The 4,690-nt window shown below is 61.4% G+C and overlaps 1 protein-coding gene across 3 annotated transcripts in view; it reads right to left on the bottom strand.

Moving 5' to 3' along the window:
- xpnpep1 (X-prolyl aminopeptidase (aminopeptidase P) 1, soluble) overlaps window positions 1-3,276 on the bottom strand; it is a 102,354-nt gene extending 99,078 nt beyond the window's left edge. For 2 of the 3 annotated variants that reach the window (XM_072557059.1, XM_072557060.1), the window contains exon 1: window positions 3,198-3,276. The gene's annotated coding sequence lies outside the window, so the exon portion shown is untranslated. The remainder of the gene's footprint in view (window positions 1-3,197) is intronic. The other variant, XM_072557061.1, reaches the window with a different exon arrangement.
- Window positions 3,277-4,690: the final 1,414 nt, after the last annotated feature.

Raw genomic sequence — 4,690 nt, 5'->3', positions numbered from 1 at the left:
GGGGGGAGAATGAGGGGGTGGGGAGGGGGGGGAGAATGAGGAGGGGGGGGAGAATGAGGGGGTGGGGAGGGGGGGGAGAATGAGGGGGGGGAGAATGAGGGGGGGAGAATGAGGGGGGAGATGAGAATGAGGGGGGGATGAGAATGAGGGGGGGGGAGAATGAGGGGGAGAATGAGGGGGGGGAGAATGAGGGGGGGGGAGAATGAGGGGGGGGGAGAATGAGGGGGGGGGAGAATGAGGGGGGGGAGAATGAGGGGGGGGGGAGAATGAGGGGGGGGAAGAGGGGGGGGGGGAGAATGAGGGGGGGGGAGAATGTGGGGGGGAGAATGGGGGGGAGATGAGGGGGAGAATGAGGGGGGAGAATGAGGGGGGGAGAATGAGGGGGGGGGAGAATGAGGGGGGGAGGGGGGGAGAATGAGGGGGGGAGAATGGGGGGGGAGATGGGGGGGAGAATGAGGGGGGGGAGAATGAGGGGGGGAGAATGAGGGGGGGGGAGAATGGGGGGGGGAGAATGGGGGGGGGAGAATGAGGGGGGAGAATGGGGGGGGAGAATGAGGGGGGGAGAATGAGGGGGGGGGAGAATGGGGGGGGGGAGAATGGGGGGGGGGAGAATGAGGGGGGGGAGAATGGGGGGGGGGAGAATGGGGGGGGAGAAGAATGGGGGGGAGAATGGGGGGGAGAATGGGGGGGGAGAATGAGGGGGGGGAGAATGGGGGGGGGAGAATGGGGGGGGGAGAATGGGGGGGAGAATGGGGGGGGAGAATGGGGGGGGGAGAATGGGGGGGGGGAGAATGGGGGGGGGAGAATGGGGGGGGGAGAATGGGGGGGGAGAATGGGGGGGGGGAGAATGGGGGGGGAGAATGGGGGGGGGAGAATGGGGGGGGAGAATGGGGGGAGAATGGGGGGGGGAGAATGGGGGGGGAGAATGGGGGGGGGGAGAATGGGGGGGGGAGAATGGGGGGGGAGAATGGGGGGAGAATGGGGGGGAGAATGGGGGGGGGGAGAATGGGGGGGAGAATGGGGGGGAGAATGGGGGGGGAGAATGGGGGGGGGGAGAGAATGGGGGGGAGAATGGGGGGGAGAATGGGGGGGGAGAATGGGGGGGGAGAATGGGGGGGGGAGAATGGGGGGGGAGAATGGGGGGGGGAGAATGGGGGGGGAGAATGGGGGGGAGAATGGGGGGGGAGAATGGGGGGGAGAATGGGGGGGAGAATGGGGGGGAGAATGGGGGGGGGAGAGAATGGGGGGGGGAGAATGGGGGGAGAATGGGGGGAGAATGGGGGGGAGAATGGGGGGGGAGAATGGGGGGGGGAGAATGGGGGGGAGAATGGGGGGGAGAATGGGGGGAGGGGGGAGAATGAGGGGAGTGGGCGGGAGAATGAGGGGGAGGGGGGGAGAATGAGGGGGGGATGGGGGGGGAGAATGAGGGGGTTGGGGGGGAGAATGGGGGAGGGGAATGAGGGGTGGGAGGGGGGAGAATGAGGGGGGGATGAGGGAGGGGGGAGAATGAGGGGGAGATGAGGGGGGAGGGATGGGGGGAGAATGAGGGGTGGGGAGGGGGGGACAATGAGGGGGTGGGGAGGGGGAAGAGGGGGGGGAGGGGGGACAATGAGGGGGTGGGGAGGGGGGACAATGAGGGGGTGGGGGAGGGGGACAATGAGGGGGTGGGGAGGGGGGACAATGAGGGGCTGGGGAGGGGACAATGAGGGGCTGGGAGGGGAATGAGGGTGGGGAGATGAGGGGGAGGGGGGAGAATGAGGGGGGGAGAATGAGGGGGAGAATGAGGGGAGAATGGAGGGGGAGAATGGGGAGAGGTGAGAATGATGGGGTGGGGAGGGGGGAGAATGAGGGGGTGGGGAGGGGGAGAATGAGGGGGTGGGGAGGGGGGAGAATGAGGGGGTGGGGAGGGGGGAGAATGAGGGGGTGGGGAGGGGGGACAATAATGAGGGGGTGGGGAGGGGGGACAATGAGGGGGTGGGGAGGGGGGACAATGAGGGGGTGGGGAGAATGAGGGGGTGGGGAGAATGAGGGGGGTGGGGAGAATGAGGGGATGGAGAATGAGGGGGGGGAATGGGGAGGGGGAGAATGGGGAGAGGGGAGAATGAGGGGGTGGGGAGGGGGAAGAATGAGGGGGTGGGGAGGGGGAAGAATGAGGGGGGGAGAATGAGGGGGGGGAGAATGAGGGGGGGAGAATGAGGGGGAGAATGGGGAGGGGGAGAATGGGGAGAGGTGAGAATGATGGGGTGGGGAGGGGGGAGAATGAGGGGGTGGGGAGGGGGAGAATGAGGGGGTGGGGAGGGGGGGAGAATGAGGGGGTGGGGAGGGGGGAGAATGAGGGGGTGGGGAGGGGGGAGAATGAGGGGGTGGGGAGGGGGGAGAATGAGGGGGTGGGGAGGGGGGACAATGAGGGGGTGGGGAGAATGAGGGGGTGGGGAGAATGAGGGGGTGGGGAGAATGAGGGGATGGAGAATGAGGGGGGGAATGGGGAGGGCGGGAATGGGGAGGGGGGAATGGGGAGGGGGGAGAATGGGAGAGGGAAGAATGAGGGGGTGGGGAGGGGGAAGAATGAGGGGGTGGGGAGGGGGAAGAATGAGGGGGTGGGGAGGGGGAAGAATGAGGGGGTGGGGAGGGGGTGGGGAGGGGGGAGAATGAGGGGGTGGGGAGGGGGGGAGAATGAGGGGGTGGGGAGGGGGGGAGAATGAGGGGGTGGGGAGGGGGGGAGAATGAGGGGGTGGGAGGGGGGGAGAATGAGGGGGTGGGGAGGGGGGGAGAATGAGGGGGTGGGGAGGGGGGGAGAATGAGGGGGTGGGGAGGGGGGGGAGAATGAGGGGGTGGGGAGGGGGGGAGAATGAGGGGGTGGGGAGGGGGGGGAGAATGAGGGGGTGGGGAGGGGGGTGGAGAATGAGGGGTGGAGGGGGAGGGAGGGGGAGATGAGGGAGGGAGGGGGGAGAATGAGGGGGTGGGGAGGGGGGGGAGAATGAGGGGGTGGGGAGGGGGGGAGAATGAGGGGGTGGGATGGGGGGAGAATGAGGGGGGGGGATGAGGGGGTGGGGAGGGGGGAGATGAGGGGGTGGGGATGGGGGAGGGAATGAGGGGGGAGGGAATGAGGGGGTGGGGGGGGGAGGAATGAGGGGTGGGGGGGGGGGGGTATGTCCGTGCGCCCCCCCCCCCGACCCTGAGCCGACGGCTGAACTCACCTGTAACCCCTGACCCCTTCTCCGACGCTGATTCACCGCCTGGGCGCCGCCATGTTGTGATGACGTCACTGGGCACACTGCGCACGCGCCTGTCATGGGAGCCGCGCATGCGTGTTACCTGGTGCCGGTGACTGGTCTGCGCATGCGTCATTCAGAAAGCGGGGAAACCATAAAGAACAAAAAGTCTTTAATTTTAAAAAATCTAAAAGATGAAAATAAACAGTAGCTCAACATGATTCTGGATTAGTGGAGCTGGAAGAGCACAGCAGTTCAGGCAGCATCCAAGAAGGCCCTCTGATACTGCCTGAACTGTGGTGGTCTTCCAGCTCCACTCTCATCAGAGAAACTCTAAACAAAGTTCAAAATCACAGCTGAAGATGGTCACATGGCACCTGGTTATAGTCCAACTGGTTTATTTTAAAATCACAAACTTTCAGAACACTGCTCCTTCATCATTTCACCCAAAAAAGGGACTTCAAGCTGAAAGCTGGTGATTTTAATTAAACCTGTTGCACTAGAACCTGGTCTTATGTGATTTCTAACTTTGTTCACCCCAGTCCAACACCTCCAAGTCAGGTTTATTGATTTGATTTATTGTTGTCCCATGTTCCGCGATACAGTGAAAAGTGTTGTTTTATTGTAAATGGGCAGATTGTATCATACAGAGTACATCAGGGCAGCAGAAAGGAGTACAGAATATAGTGTTACAGCCACAGGGAAGGCACAGACAGGGAGAGAGAGATCAACATTAACATTTGAGTTTAGAGAGTGGTGCCAACATTTCAATTCCCCCTCCCACTCTGCCGAGGACATGGAGGTCCTGGGTCTCCTCCACCGCTGCTCCCTCACCACCCAACGCCTGGAGGAAGAACGCTTCATCTTCCGCCTCAGAACACTTCAACCCCAGGGCATCAATGTGGACTTCACCAGTTTCCTCATTTCCCCTCCCCCCACCTTACCCCAGTTCCAACCTTCCAGATCAGCACCGCCCTCATGACCTGCCCCACATGTCAATCTCCCTTCCCACCTATCTCTGACCTATGTGGAAAATATGTTTTGAAAAATGTAAGTATTGGTTCGGCAGAAACCACAATCAACAGTCATACGGTTCAGTGTGGACTACCAGGGAGGAGAAGTCACTTTAGCAGAAACCATAATGCAGAAGTCGTGCACGCTAACAATAGACCACAGAGTGATGTGGTAAAACGGTCAAGCTAACACTTGGAATTGGTTACAAACAAGGAATTGGATAAGCCAAATAAGGCAAGAAACAAACAAGAGTAAGGGGCGACAGGCTTAGAGTAGTGGGAGAAGTAAACAGAGGAGGAGTGAAGTGAGTGGCTTGTGATAGGTATGACGCTTTATATGCTAAGCCAATAAGGTAAAAGAGGAGTACCAAGACACTCAGCTGAACTGCATAACTTGCGATGTAACCTTTTGATCGGTGTGCCTACTTGTCAGACACCCATACTTATAAAAATGCTTCAATAAAT

Source organism: Chiloscyllium punctatum, chromosome 38, assembly GCF_047496795.1.
Source record: "Chiloscyllium punctatum isolate Juve2018m chromosome 38, sChiPun1.3, whole genome shotgun sequence".
Taxonomy (NCBI): Eukaryota; Metazoa; Chordata; class Chondrichthyes; order Orectolobiformes; family Hemiscylliidae; genus Chiloscyllium; species Chiloscyllium punctatum.
The sequence above is the reverse complement of the archived record's forward strand: the minus strand, read 5'-3'. Positions and strand labels throughout refer to the sequence as shown.